Source organism: Leucoraja erinacea, chromosome 10 (genome assembly GCF_028641065.1).
Source record: "Leucoraja erinacea ecotype New England chromosome 10, Leri_hhj_1, whole genome shotgun sequence".
Taxonomy (NCBI): Eukaryota; Metazoa; Chordata; class Chondrichthyes; order Rajiformes; family Rajidae; genus Leucoraja; species Leucoraja erinaceus.
Window position 1 is genome coordinate 6,793,516 of NC_073386.1, and position 16,150 is coordinate 6,809,665.

The 16,150-nt window shown below is 46.9% G+C and overlaps 1 long non-coding RNA gene across 1 annotated transcript in view; it reads right to left on the reverse strand.

Moving 5' to 3' along the window:
• Positions 1–758: 758 nt before the first annotated feature.
• The window catches only part of LOC129700735 (uncharacterized), a 92,937-nt gene continuing 77,545 nt past the window's right edge, over positions 759–16,150 (reverse strand). Inside the window, exon 4 of the long non-coding RNA XR_008724091.1 lies at positions 759–2,579. This is a non-coding gene — a long non-coding RNA (uncharacterized LOC129700735). The remainder of the gene's footprint in view (positions 2,580–16,150) is intronic.

Genomic DNA, 16,150 nt, shown 5'->3' on the forward strand with positions numbered 1-16,150 from the left:
GAGATGGTCCAAGTGAGTTTGTGGGCAGGATGGAAATTGGTGGTGAAGCTAATGAAGTCCATGAGTTCTGCATGGGTGCAGGAGGTAGCACCAATGCAGTCGTCAATGTAACGGAGATAGAGTTTGAGGGTAGGACAGTAGAACTAGTTGGAGAACTATGATGGGGGACGGACAGAGAGAGAGGGAAGCAAGACAAATGGGACTGGCTGAGGTAAACAATTTGGTGACATGGACAAGTTGAGATGAAGGGCCTGTTTCCCTGCTGCATAACTCCATAACTCTGTATCTTGTCCCAATTACTGGAGCGGGGATATTCATTGTGGTCGATTTACCACAGACCCAGGGTCCTACTTCATTTAAGGGCAGCATGGTGGTGCAGCGGTAGAGCTCTTGCAGCGCCAGAGACCAGGGTTTGATCCCGACTACAGGTACGGACTTTGTACGTTCTCCCCGTGCTGTTTTTTTCCCCTTCGCTGTTTTTTTCCCCTTTTTCCTTCCGCCCACAATATTTAATATGTAAAAGATAATGTGATTCTGTTCCATTCTGTTTGTAGTTTGTTTGGTTGTTTGTTTGTTTGTCCTTTTGCACAAAGTCCGCGCGCATTGCCACTTTTCATTTCTCTGCACATCTCGTTTGCGTATGTGACGAATAAACTTGACTTGACGACTTGACCTGCGTGGGTTTTCTCCGAGATCTCCGGTTTCCTCCCACACTACAAAGACGTGCAGGTATGTAGGTCAATTGGCTTTGAGTATGTGCAAAATTGTCCCTAGAGTGTGTAGGATAGTGGTAATGTGCGGGGGTCGCTGGTCGGTGCGGACTCGGTGGGCCAAAGGGCCTGTTTCCGCGTTGTATCTCTCAACTGAAATACAAAGTAAATCTCCATGTGAATTAACTATCTAGTTCACACTTCAGGGCAAATATCGAGCTGATAAGAGGATATGTTTATTTGCACAGAATGATTAACAGATACATTGGACTCACAGATTAATGAACTGGAGGTGAAAACACTGGAGGGGTTGCCCTTCTTCCCTGTTGTTCCCCTCCCCCACAAACAGAATGTCAGGACGATGAGAGGACCTGTTTCCTTCCAATGTCTCGTCGAGATTCTCTGCAAGTTAAGCATTGGCTTCGCACAACCATTCCATATCAAATCATCAGGAGAATAGATAAAATGTGTTGGAAAGAACTGCAGATGCTGGTTTAAATCGAAGGTGGACACAAAATGCTGGAGTAACTCAGCGGGACAGGCAGCATCTCTGGAGAGAAGGAACGGGTGACGTTTCGAGTCGAGACCCTTCTTCAGACTGATGTCAGGGGAGAGGGGCAGGACAGAGATAGAATGTAGTCGGAGACAGTAAGACTAGTGGGAGAACTGGGAAACGGGAGGGGATGGAGAGAGAGGGAAAGCACGGGCTACCTGAAGTTAGAGAAGTTAAATAAGGCACAGAGTCTCTTGCCCAGAATAGGTGGATCGAGGACCAGAGGACATAGGTTTAAGGTGAAGGGGAAATTATTTAATGGGAATCTGAGGGGTAGCTTTTTCACACAAAGGGAGGTGACCATATGGAACAACATGCCAAAGGACGTCGTTGAGGCTGGGACTATCCCAACATTTAAGAAGCAGTTAGACAGGTACATGGATAGGACAGGTTTGGAGGGATATGGACCAAACGCGGGCAGGTGGGACTAGTATAGCTGGGATATGTTGGCCTGTGTGGGCAAGTTGGGCCCAAGGAGCTGTCTCCACTTCTATGTATCACTCTATGATTCTATGACTCTACCTGTACCTGTGCAGGAAGCAGCTGCAGATGCTGGTTTACACCGAAGATAGACACAAAATGCAGGTGAAACTCAACGTTTCAGGCAGCATCTCTGGGGAAAAGGAGTAGGTGACTTTTCGGGTTGATAACTTTCTTCCGACTGAGACACTGCTGCCTGGGCAGTTCTGTTTATGAATTTTGGGGAGAGGGTAAAACTGGGCCATGCGTAGCTGGGGAATGATAAGGTTGGAGGCTGTGGAAGGCAGACAGCCGGAAGTGACAAACTCCCAGGGCAGTTCTACCAGTTCCTTTAGGTTGGAGTTGAGGAGAAATTGCTTTAGTCAGAGGCGCAGTCGTCTTTCTTACAGTTTGGCTTTCTTCCCAAACACTTGTTCAAACGCTTTTGATTGCAACATGCGCCTTAATTTAGTTCAACAAAGAAACTGACAAGTTACTAAATTGCATCTGTGGAATTATTTGCCACAGAAGGTTGTGGTGGCCAAGTCAGTGGATATTTTTAAGGCAGAGATGGATAGATTCTTGGTTAGGACGGGTGTCAGAGGTTATGGGGAGAAGGCAAGAGAATGGGGTTAAGAGGGAGAGATAGATCAGCCATGATTGAATGTCGGAGCTAGCTTGATGGGATGAGTAGCCTAATTCTACTCTTGTCACTTATGACCTTATGTCCAAGACTCTTCAAGATCTTCCATGGTTTGCCTGGTTCCAGTGGCAGTAACTGGTGACTGAACATGGAGTTGTTCTTGGAGATATCCATTGCTTTCAGTCCCGCAGGAACGCTCAGGGCATCGTCAAGCCTGACAAAAAAAATCCCCTATCAGTTAGCACTTACCAACAGCTGACAGATCATTACTCACTTCAATAGACAATAGACAATAGGTGCAGGAGTAGGCCATTCGGCCCTTCGAGCCAGCAGCGCCATTCAATGTGATCATGGCTGATCATCCCCAATCAGTACCCCGTTCCTGCCTTCTCCCCATATCCCCTGACTCCACTATCTTTAAGAGCCCTATCTAGCTCTCTCTTGAAAGTATCCAGAGAACCGGCCTCCACCGCCCTCTGTGGCAGAGAATTCCACAGACTCACAACTCTCTGTGAGAAATAGTGTTCCCTCGTCTCCGTTCTAAATGGCTTACTCCTTATTCTTAAACTGTGGCCCCTGGTTCTGGACAGTTTAGATTATGGTTGTGTTATGGTTTATGGGGAGAAGGCAGGAAAATGGGATTAAGAGACAGAAATAGATCAGCCATGATTTGTTTAATAAGGAACTGCAGATGCTGGAAAATCGAAGGTACACAGAAATGCTGGAGCAACTCAGCGGGTGCAGCAGCATCTATAGGGCGAAAGACATAGATTCAGATTCAGATTCAACTTTAATTGTCATTGTCAGTGTACAGTACAGAGACAACGAAATGCAGTTAGCATCTCCCTGGAAGAGCGACATAGAATATGATTTGAATAAATAAATCTATTTACATGCATACAGTCATAGTGTTTTTCCTGTGGGAGAAGTGTCCGGGGGGTGATTGGCAGTTACCGAGGTACATTGTTGAGTAGTGTGACAGCCGCAGGGAAGAAGCTGTTGCTGGACCTGCTGGTCCGGCAACGGAGAGACCTGTAGCGCCTCCCGGATGGTAGGAGTCCATGGTTGGGGTGGCGATGCTGAGTGCCCTTCGCAGACAAGAGAACGTTTCGGGCCGAAACCCTTCTTCAGGGCGGAGTAGGCTCAATGGGCCAAATGGCCTAATTCTACTTCTACAACTTGTGAACTTGTGTACTGAGGTACAGCGAAATGCTTTTGCTGCATGCTAACAATCCAGTAGAAAGACAATACGTGATTACTATTGAGCCACCCACAGTGCACAGATACCAGGAAAAAAGGAATGGCGTTTAGTGCAAGGTAAAGCCAGCAATTACTCCAATTCCTCCAAATTGAATTGTGTTGAAGGCTCATTGCACTGAGCAAGCGTGCAGAATGTGGTCAGAGTGTTCGGCTCTATTATCAACTTCTCAACCAGTTCCATAGTTGGTAGACAGATGTATGAAGTAGACAATATTTAGACGAAGGCTGATTAATAAGGTCATAAAGTCATAAGGGATAGGAATAGAATTAGGCCATTTGGCCCATCAAGTCTACTCGCCATTCAATCATGGGTGCTCTATCACTCTCTCCAAACTCCATTCTCCTGCCTTCTCCCCACAACCTCTGACACCTGCATGAATCTACCTATCTCTGCCTTAAAAATATCCACCGACTTAGCCTCCACAGCCTTCTGTGGCAAACAATTCCACAGATTCGCCAACCTCTGACCAAATAAATTTTGCCTCATCTTCTTCCTGAAAGGACGTCCTTTAATTCTGAGGCTATGACCTCTCGTCCTAGACTTTCCCATTAGTGGAAACATCCTCTCCACATCCAGGCCTTAAACCATTCTGTGAACTTACACCTCACAATCACTGGGCAACAATCTCCAATAACAAACAGGTCTATCCACCGTCCCTTAACTCCACCACAAACATCCAAAGGAGGTTAGCGTGGACGTGAAAACCTATAGATCTACATGCATGGTGGCGCAGCGGTAGAGTTGCTGCCTTACAGTGACAGGGACCCGGGTTGGATCCTGACTGTATGTTCTCCCCGTGACCAAGTGGGTTTTCTCTGGGAACTGTAGCGTCCTCTCACACTCCAAAGACGCACAGGTTTGTAGGTTAATTGATTTTGGTAAAATTATAAATTGTCCCTAGTGCAGGATAGTGCTAGTGTACGGGGTGATCGCTGGTTGGCACGGGCTCAGTGGGCAGTCTGAGCTCTGTTTCAAGATCTATGGTCTGCAATGATAACTTTGTTTATCTCTTTGCTACCTGGTTGTTTTTTGTGTGTACATATGTGTGCATGAGTGTGTATGTGTATATGTATATGTGTATATGTGTGCACTTTCTTTCTTTCTTTCTTTCTTTCTTTCTTTCTTTCTTTCTTTCTTTCTTTCTTTCTTTCTTTCTTTCTTTCTTTCTTTCTTTCTTTCTTGCTTTCTTGCTTTCTTTCTTTCTTCCTTTCTTCCTTTCTTCCTTCCTTCCTTCCTTCTTCTCTCTCTCTTCTATCTTTTTATTTCAGATTGCCAGCTTCTGTGGATAACACAATAACCATGATCAAGGAAAGGTAGAGCCCACAATGGTCCATTGTTGGCTGTGGAGAAGGTGCTAACATGTAGATGCAGTGAAATTAAGCAAGACGCCAGTGAAACTAGTAGGATGACTAGTATGGGGGAGAGACGGAGAGAGAGTGAATGCAGGGGTTACTCAAAGGTAGAGAAATCAGTTTCACACTGTTGAGTTATAAGCTTCCCAAGTGAAATATAAGGTGCTGTTTCTTTGTATCTCCTGCAGGAACATGTTGGTAAAACCTCCTCCAATCCGTCTCTTTTGTTTTGGTCGGCAATAAAAGGATACAGAAGATAGACACAAAAAGCTGGAGCAGCTCAGTGGAACAGGCAGCATCTCTGGAGAAAAGGAATGGGTGACATTTTGGGTCGACACCCTTCTTCAGGCTGATGAAACGAAGTGAAGGAATGGGTGACGAGTTGTTTTGGGGTGACACTGCGTGAACTAAAGCCTTTGTAGTGAAAGGTTTGCGTTTCACAGCGCCCTCGGGAACCCGCTGTCCCTTGAAGAGAATGCTGGGAATCCGAGGAGGCGACGAGAGATGACAAGTGGACTGGTGCCGAGTCTGAAGCCAGTGGCCGAAGTGACAAACAGGCCTGCCCATGGAAACTCCAGCCTCATTGTTCAGACTCCGGGGGCAAAGTTGATGTGTTATCATGATGCATCCGGCATAATGGCAGGAGCGCGCCGCAAGTCACTGCTGATTCTCAAAGCATTTGCCGGGCTGGGGTCGGAGGTTAGTGGCTATAATATATGGTGGATGGCATATTGGCGCAGCGGTAGAGTTGCTGCCTCACAGCGCCAGAGCCCCGGGCTCGATCCCGGCCACAGGTGCTGTCTGTATGGAGTTTGTACGTTCTCCCCGTGACCGTGTGAATTTTCTCCGGGATGTCCGGTTTCCTCCCACACTCCAAAAGCGTACACGTTTGTAGGTTAATTGGCTTGGTGTAAATGTAAAATTGTGTGTAAGGTAGTGTTAATGTGCAGGGATCCCTGGTCGGTGCGGACTCGATGGGCCAAAGGGCCTCTTTCCGAGCTATATCTCTAAACTAAACTAAATAAATTATCCATGTACAATATAAGTGAGTATATCTTAAAGCGAGCTGATTATACCAGTATTGCCTAATGTTAAACATACAGTTGGTGTTGCGTTTAGAGTCGTGGAGTGATACAGTGTGGAAACAGGTGCTTTGGCCCACTTTGCTCACAACATGTCCCAGCTACACCAGCCCCACCTGCCTGCATTTAGTCCATATCCCTCCAAACCTGTCCTATCCATGTACCCGTCTGTTTCTTAAATGTTGGGATGGTCCCTGCCTCAACTACCTTCTCTGGCAGCTTGTTCCATACACCCACCACCCTCTGTGTGAAAATGTTACCCCTCAGATTCCTATTAAATCTTTTCCCCTTTCAACCTATGTCATCAGGTCCTCGATTTACCTCCTCTGGGCAAGAGACTCTGTGCATCTACCTGATCTCGTCCTCTCATGATTTTATACACCTCTATAAGATCATTCCTCATCCTCCTGCGCTCCAAGGAATAGTTACAGCTCGTTCCATACACCCAGCACAATGCAAGGACTGCTAAATGCATTTGTATGTCTGCATATTACAAGTTGGATAGCATAAATCTAGAGGAACTCGGCGGGTCATGCAGAATCATAGAGGGCGGGGATGGGGGTGGAGGGGGGGCAGGGGAGTTGGGGGGGGGGGGGGGTGAAGGAGAAAGGATCGGTTGACATTTTTCAGTTGAACCCCTACATTAGGGACTCAATGGGTTAAGGGTTTGGACACGCTAGAGGCAGGAAACATGTTCCCGATGTTGGGGGAGTCCAGAACCAGGGGCCACAGTTTAAGAATAAGGGGTAAGCCATTTAGAACAGAGACGAGGAAACACTTTTTCTCACAGAGAGTTGTGAGTCTGTGGAATTCTCTGCCTCAGAGGGCGGTGGAGGCCAGTTCACTGGATACTTTCAAGAGAGAGCTAGATAGGGCACTTAAAGATAGCGGAGTCAGGGGATATGGGGAGAAGACAGGAACGGGGTACTGATTGGGGATGATCAGCCATGATCACATTGAATGGCGGTGCTGGCTCGAAGGGTGGAATGGCCTGCTCCTGCACCTATTGTCTGTTGTCTATTGTCAATCGTGCCGGGTTTTGACCCGAATGGTCGATTGGAGAAACGAGGAAGTGCAGGTGATGGTTTACAAAAAAAGACACAAAGTGCTGGAGTAATTCAGCTGGCATCTCTGGAGAACATAGATCAGAGACGTTTCGGGTCGGGTCCCTTCAGACTGTGTACATATATATTTATCTTTGTGTATAAAGTTGGCTATTGCATTAACGTGTATGTTTTACGCGCGTTCAACACATATCTTGGGCACAATGTTGGTGTAACATCGCTGTCGTTTTGTACGTGGAGTTTCGTATGCACGCGTGTGTGTGTGTCTGTTGAGGTAGAAATGTGTTGTGTACATGAAAATAGACACAAGAAATGCTGCTTTGCAACATGGCAATCAACTTCCGAGCCCCACACTCCTCTCCTCTCCCATCACCCCCTCCCCCTCCTCTCCCCCCTCCTCTTCCATCACCTCCTCACCCCATTCCTCCTTTCTCCAGCCCTCCTTTTTCCTCCCATTCCCTCTTGCCTCCTCCCTTCCCTCTGGTTCTGGTTGATTACTGCGCAAACACCTCATCAGTGGTTATCTCCCGCAGGTCGATGTGAGTAGAGCAGCGATTAAATTTTGAAGTGGGCCTTTTTGATCAATTTAGGAGATCTAGTTGCTCGATCCCCCTTTTTAAATGACTTAACATCGGGAGCAGCACGTGTGTTGGGTGGTAACATATTCCATTCCCTTTTTGTCCTTGGATAAAGGGAATATTGGTAGCAAAGTTTTTTTTAATGTAGCGAGTTGATGATGTAGGGAGCGTTATTTTGTCTTGTTTCGTGGCAGTTGGTGCTCTGGGATGACGAGAGATTCTTAAGGGGTTGGACAGGCTAGATGCAGGAAGATTGTTCCCGATGTTGTGGAAGTCCAGAGCAAGGGGTCACAGTTTAAGGATAAGGGGGAACTCTTTTAGGACCGAGATGAGAAAAACATTTTTCACACAGAGAGTGGTGAATCTCTGGAATTCTCTGCCACAGAAAGTAGTTGAGGCCATTCATTGGTTATATTTAAGAGGGAGTTAGATGTGGCCCTTGTGGCTAAAGGGATCAGGGGGTTTGGAGAGAAGGCAGGTACAGGACACTGAGTTGGATGATCAGCCATGGTCATATTGAACGGCGGTGCAGGCTCGAAGGGCCGAATGCACCTATTTTCTATGTTTCCATGGTGTGATTTTGTGAATCTCCTTGTAAATTGCAATAAGTCTTAGCCTGATTCTGTGGAGCTCTAGGCTTGATTTGCGTTTGTAGTCATTACATACAAAGCGGGCAGCTCGACGTTGTACTGTCTCCAGGGTGATCTTGTTGTTGTTGTTGTTGAAAAGATCCCATACGGCTCCACAATACTCCAATTTGGGCCTGACCTTTCGACTAGAGGCTCTGAGCTATAGGCAGAGGTTGAGCAGGCTGGGTCTCTCTTCCTTGAAGCGCAGGTGGATGAGGGGTGATCTTACAGAGGTGTATAATATCATGAGAGGAACAGATCGGGTAGAGTCTCTTGCCCAGAGTAGGGGACTCAAGGACCAGAGGACATAGGTGTACGGTGAAGGGGGAAAGATTTAAAAGGAATCTGAGGGGTAACTTTATCGTACAAAGGGTGGTGGGTGTATGGAACATAGAAACATAGAAACATAGAAATTAGATGCAGGAGTAGGCCATTCGGCCCTTCGAGCCTGCACCGCCATTCAATATGATCATGGCTGATCATCCAACTCAGTATCCCGTACCTGCCTTCTCTCCATATCCCCCGATTCCCTTAGCCACAAGGGCCACATCTAACTCCCTCTTAAATATAGCCAATGAACTGGCCTCAACTACCGTCTGTGGCAGAGAGTTCCAGAGATTCACCACTCTCTGGAACGAGCTGCAAGAGGAGGTAGTTGAGGCTGGGACTATCCTAACGTTTAAGAAACAGTTAGACAGGTACATGGATTAGACAGGTTTGGAGGGAATGGGCCAAATACTGGCAGGTGGGACCAGTGTAGCTGGGACATGTTGGCCGGTGTGGGCAAGTTGGGCTGAAGAACCTGTTTCCACATTGTATCACTCTTTGATTCTCGCCTTCCCCCCTCCTCTTCTCTCCCCCCCTCTCCTCTTCTCTCCCCCCCTCTCCTCTTCTCTCCCCCCCCCCCCCCCTCCTCCTCTTCTCTCCCCCCCTCTCCTCTTCTCTCTCCCCCCTCCTCTCTCTTCTCTCCCCCCCCCCCATCTTCTCTCTCACCCCCTCCAATCCTCTCCCCCCTCCTTTCCTTTCCTCTCCCTCCAATCCTTTCCTCTCCTCCCGCCTCTCCCCTCCTCCCCATCCCTCCTCTGCACTCCCCTCCCCTCCCCGGCCGGGCAGCAAACTTTTAATTCATTCCGGGGACGTGGGTGTCGCCTCGCCGGCTTCCGAGTCTCCGCTCCCCCCTCCTCCCTGCTCTCATTACACCCAACCCAACGTGGCAGCAGCCAGTCGGCTCCGACTCAAACAGGTTCGGACTAGTCGAACCGTGCCTGCCAGCCTGCTTATAACTTCATTAATTCTTCTTTGTTGTTATTGTTGCTGCTGCAGTTATTATTATTTGAAGTAGAAGTTGCAACGTGTGTCTGTGTAAAAAGAGAAGCGAGGATGAAATTGGCCCTGAAATGGATCAGCTTGCAGCGTTTTGTGTTTAGTTGATGGTTTATAAGCTTGTGGAGGCCATGACTTTACATGAATGTGTGTGTGTGTGTCTCTCTCTCTGTGATATTGCAGCCAGTAGACTGGTAATTGTATTTCAAGCCGGTGCTGCAAGAAATATTTGTGCTAATGTTAAAATAGTGTTTATCTGATGTAATTTCGCCCCCCCCCCCGCTCACACACACATAAAGCCCCATTTACAGGGCGTTCTTGTGAATAGAAAGTAAATAAGGGATCGGCTCGGCACCGCTTCGTCATTGAAAAGCGGAGGGAGGGAGACAGAGGGGGCAGAGGGAGACAGGGAGTGAGAGAGAGGGGCAGTTAGAGGGAGAGAGTCAGAGAGGGAGGTGCAGACACAGTGAGAGAGAGTTGCCGGCGCAGCGCGGGCAGATTCTACCCGGTCTCCTTCCTTCCTCCCCTCTCTCTACCCCCTTCCTCCCTCTCTACCCCCTTCCTCCCTCTCTACCCCCTTCCTCCCTCTCTCTACCCCCTTCCTCCCTCTCTACCCCTTCCTCCCTCTCTACCTCCTTCCCTCCCCTCTTCACTGGACTGAGGGGAAGCAGCAGCGGCAGTGCCCCCCCCCCCCCCCCCTTCTTCTCTCTCTCGCTCTCCTTCACCCCCCCCTCTCTCCTTCCCCCCCCCTCTCTCTCTCTCTCTCTCTCCCTCAATCTCTCCCAAACTTCCTAAAAACTTTCTCAAAAGTTTCTCAAAACGTTTCAGTCGCTTACACTTTATCTCCCACTCATTCCCCTCTCCTCCTATCTCCTTCTTTCTTTCTTTCTTTCTTTCTTTCTTTCTTTCCCCTCTCTCTCTCTCTTCCCCTTCTCTCTCTCTCTCTCTCCTTTCTCTCTCTCTCTCTCTCCCCCCCTTTCTCTCTCTCTCTCTCTCCCCCCCCCCCCCCCCCCCCCCCGTCTTGTCACTCTGCTGCCGGTGAATACAAAAATACAGAAAGACTGCAGCGAGCAAATGGCAGATCGACCTCCCCTCCCCTCCATTGTTGGGCAAGATGCAGAGAAGCCGGTCCCGGCTAACCCTGACCGCTAGCAAGGGCTGCCACCATAGCGGCTCGGCAGTGTGGAAGCCGGCATCGTGTCTGGAGAAGCTCTCTAGGAGAAGGGAGAGAAAGCAAACGCAATGTGCTGCTGTTTCTTCAGATCACCCTGCCTGCTCACTCCACACTATGGCTGCTCAGCTCGCATCATCTGAAACATAATGCACTCTCGCCTGAAATGTAAGCATCTTCTACCACCAAACCTCTTTTTTTTTTAACGGAATCTAGTCTAGAGTCTAGTAAATATTTTGACCCAAAGGAATAAACCCCGCGTCGCGTTTTGCTGTTGCTGAATTGGGAAAGTAAAAACATGTTTTTAATGTTTAACATGTTGTGTGATAAGTTTACTGACGTTCTGAAGCGGCGGAGAGGAATGACACATTAGGGTGAAATTACCGTCTTGGGACAGTATTTCAACCGTGTGTGTGTGTGTTAGTCTGGCAAAGCTCAGTGTGTGAACTAGCATCTTAAAGAAAATTGCATTATTTTGATTCATCTGATTATATATTTAAAAAAAACAACCCATGGCCAAAATAGCCAAGCTAAAAAGGGTTGCACAAAAGTTGTTTTCAGTAATATTGTGTCCTCCTGAGTTCATAGGTTGGAGCTTGTTCAAACAGATACCCAGCATATGTATTTTCCTCTCCATTAGACTCCCTTGAATTGAGACAATGTGTGGATTTTGTTTTGTGGGAACATGTCCTCAAATACAGCACAGTGATACAGTTGCTGTATTACACTGTAACTAATGTGATAGATGAGGCTTGTACATCAATTACAGTGCCCCAGAAATATCAGTTTATTTTTGATCATACTACATGCAGTCATGGCGTGATACAGCGTGGAAACGGGTGCTACAGCCCAACTTGCCTACACCGGCCAACATGTCCCAGCTACACTTGTCCCACCTGGTCTATACCCCTCCAAACCTGTCCTATCCTTGAACCTGTCTTAACTGTTTCTTAAAACGTTGGGATAGTCCCAGCCTCGACTATCTCCTCTGGCAGCTTGTCCCATACACTCACCACCCTTTGTGTGCACATGGAACGGTACAGTATGAGAACGGGCCTTTCGGCACACAATGTCCACGCCGAACATGATGCCAAGACTGACTCTTACCTTCCTGCACATAATCCCTACCCCTCCATTCCCTGCATAGATAGCCAAGTGCCTATCCAAAGGCCTCCTAAATGCCACTATTGAACCTGGCTGGCAGTATGTTTCACCCCTGGCAGTATGTTTCAAGTACCCACAAGCATCTATGTATGGGGGGGAAAAAACTTTGCCCCTCTCACCTTAAAGCTATGTTGAAGAGCAGAGGGATCTAAGAACACGGGTACACAGTTCCGTGCAAGTGGCGTCACAGGTTGGTAGGAAGGAACTGCAGATGCTGGTTTACACCAAAGACAGGCATAAAATGCTGGAGTAACTCAGCAGAACAGGCAGCATCCATTCCTTCTACCCAGAAATGCTGCCTGTTCCGCTGAGTTACTCTGGCATTTTGTGTCTACCTTTTTTGGTAAAGAAGGCCTTCATAATTGAGGGGCACTGAGTGTGGACGTTGGGACATTATGCTACAGTTGTGCAAAATATTGGTGAGGCTGCATTTTGAGTATTGTGGCCTGTTTTGGTCATCCTTCTATCGGGGTGGCACCGTGATCCTGACTACAGGTGCTGTCTGTACGGAGCTTGTACGTTCTCCCTGTGACTGTGTGGGGTTTCCTCCCACACTTACGGGTTTGTACGTTATTTGGCTTTGGCTAAAAAATTGTAAATTGTCCCTAGTGGGTAGTATAGCGCAGGTGTACGGGGTGATCGCTGGTCGATGTGCACTGAAAGGCCTGTTTCCATGCTGTATCTCTAAAGTTTAAAGTGAAATCTAAAGTCATTAATCTGGAAAACATGAAGAGAATGTTTACAAGGACGTTGCCAGGACTGAAGGGCCTGAGCTATAGTGCGAGTATATTAGTAAATAACTATAGTTATTTGGAGAACGGGAGGTTAAGGGATGGTCTTATGGAAGTGTATAAAATCATGAGGGGAATTGATAGGGTGAAAGACTTTTACCCAGCGTAGGGGAATCAAGAACAACCCGACATAGGTTTAAGGTGAGAGGGGCACAATTTAATAGGAAGTTGAGTAGGAAGGAACTGCAGATGCTGGTTTAAATTGAAGATAGACATAAAATGCTGGAGTAACTCAGCGGGACAGGCAGCATCTCTGGAGAGAAAGAATGGGCGATGTTTCGGGTCGAGAACCGTCTTCAGACTGATAGGAAGTTGAGGCGGGTACAATAACAGTATTGAAAAGACACTTGGACAGATACATGGATAGGAAATGTTGAGAGAGATATGGGCCAAATGCAGGCAAATGGGACTAGCTTTGATGGGGCATGGAGGAGTTGGGTGGAAGGGCCTGTTTCTGTGCTGCATAGTATTTATTATTTCTATCCGGGGGAGGGGGAGGTTCTGACTGTTTACTGCATTCATGGCTCAGGAGGAGAAAGTTCAGGATTCGAAAGGTTGACCCAAATACTTTAACATCCAGTCATGCATCAAATGAAGCATTGGTCATTTCACCAGCTACCAACCACCTCTCAGAAAGCCATATCCCATATTTGATGTTATTTCTTTTAACTATTTTCCTGCTGGTCATTTTATTTAATAGTAGTTTCGGTTTGAGTTTAGTTTGTTGTTACCTGTATCGAGGTACAGTGAAAAGCTTTTGTTGTGTACCAACCAGTCAGTGGAAAAATAATACATGATTACAATCGAGGCAAAGCTTTTTCACCCAGAGAGTTGTGAATCTATGGAATTCTCTGCCTCAGAAGGCAGTGGAGGCCAATTCACTGGATGTATTAAAGACAGTTGGATATAGCCCTTGAGGCTAACAGAATCAGGGGATATGGGGAGAAAGCAGGAGCGGGGTACTGATTTTGGATGATCAGCCATGATCATATTGAATGGAAGTGTTGGCTCGAAGGGCCGAATGATCTACTCCTGCATCTATTTTCTATGTTTTTATGAACCATTTACAGTGCACAGATACATGATAAGGGATTGACATTTAGTGCAAGGTAAAGCCAGCAAAGTCTGATCAAAGGTAGTCTCAGGGTCACCAAGATAGTGGTTCTTCTGTAACTGAGGCCTAGCTAAGGAGGATCCAGTCTGAAGAAGGATCCCGACCCAAACATTGACCTGTCCATATTCTCCAGAACTGCTGCCTGACCCACTGAATTACTCCAGCATTTTGTTTGTTTTAAAAGAAGGGTTAACAATGTTTTTAGCTAATAAAGCTAATTTTTTGTTCTTTTGATTTTGGAAAACAGGGAAAGCTTAGCATTTGGCGATTTGCTTGATTAAATAATGCCTACTCAGTAACAGTGGCAAATGTATCCATTTACATTATCAATGTCATCCCATAATCCCATCATTTTTTTAAATCGCCATCTGAAGCTCTATTAATTTTATTTCTTCTAAGGATAAGGCAATATTTTTTTGATGATCTGTCATGTTCGGTAATAACTTGGGTTTACCTTTCATTGAATGATACAACACAAGGCAAGACTATTCAAAATATTGTCTTTATTGTGGCTTTTGTAAAAGAGTGGTCTAAATGGTGTTTCAACAAGATCCTGACCAAAAACCTCACCTATCCATGTTCTCCAGAGCTGCTGCCTGAACTGCGGAGTTACTCCAGCATTTTGTCTTATTTTGTCCAAATGGTTCTGTTTCACTGCCCTTAGTTCTTGTCATGCCTTTAAAGTGTTATTATTTTCAAGTATCCATCCGCACTCACTTCAAAAGTTAGCGTTTAATTCTGCTTCCGTCTTCTCTTCTTTGGTACAACCTAGAGATCATTGACGTGCTTATTTTCTGATTTCAAAATGGCCGACAAGGCATAAGTGGGAGCTGTAGACTCTTCTGATGGGGCAGGATGTGCCAATAGGACTGGTGGATGGTGAGTAGGTTGTCAATGATCTGCTTCTTTCGCCTCCTTGGGTGTATAAAATCATGAGAGGAATAAATTGGGTAGATGCACAGAATCTCTTGCCCAGAGTAGTGGAATCGAGGACCAGCGGACACAGGTTCAAGATGAAGGGGAAAAGATTTAATAGGAATCTGAGAGGTAACTTTTTCCACACAAACGGTGGTTGGTGTATGGAACAAGTTGCCAGAGGAGGTAGTTGAGGCAGGGACTATCCCAACGTTTATAGAAACAGTTAGACAGGTACATGAATTGGACAGGTTTGGAGGAATATGGAACAAATGCAGGTAGGTGGGACTAGTGTAGCTGGGTCATGTTGGCCGGTGTGGGCAAGTTGGGCCGAAGGGCCTGTTTCCACACGGTATCACTCCATGACTCGACATGGTACTTTTTGTGTGCTTCCAATACATGGACCTCAGATTCGCAACATGTTCCTCCTCCACTTTGAGCACCCATGGGGCAGAGATTTCCAGAGGTCCATGGTGAAGTTGTGCTTATTCTTTGTGTACACCCACCTGGGAATCTCTTTGCATGAAAGATTGGATGAATGCACGGAGTCTTTTACCCGGGGTAGAGGAATAAGGGCTAAGGAATAAGGGTCTCAACCCGAAACGTCACCAATTCCTTCTCTCCAGAGGTGCTGCCTGTCTCGCTGAGTTACTCCAGCAGTTTGTGTATCTTCGGTTTAAACCAGCATCTGCAGTTCCTTCCTACACAGGTCATTGGTTTATGGTGAGATGGGGAAGGATTAAGAGGAACATTTTAACTCGGAGGGTGGTGGGAATACGGAACGAGCTGCTAGAGGAGGTAATTGAGGCCGCTGCATTTTGGGTCAGGGCCCTTCTTCTAGCTGAATCTTGTGCTTTATTTAATTGTCCCAACTTGTCCTTGGACCTTTTAAAGGCTTATGCCATTTGAGACTTCATATGTGACTCTGCAAGATCCATATTTCTGACTCTACATTGACCTTCTGAAGGTAGTGAGTGCGCTGCCTCTATGTCTGCACATAGAGCAATACAGCGTGAAAACTGACCACGTGGGTTTTCTCTTGAGATTTTCGGTTTCCTCCCATAGTCCAAAGGTTTGCAAGCTAATTGGCTTTGACAAAATTGTAAATTGGTGTGTGTGTGTCTGTCTGTCTGTCTGGCTGGCCATGGGTGTCTCCAGGGTGCTATTCCCTATATGGAGGACGCCTGTGCGTGACTGTTTAACATGGGGAGACTGGTGCACAGACAGCCACCCCACGGCCCTTGACAGATCTGGGTCAGCATCCAGTGGCGTGGAGTCCAAGACGACCCCGGATTCCCTTTTCTGCTGCAGCCTCCATCCATCCGCCTTCCCAGCTGTTGT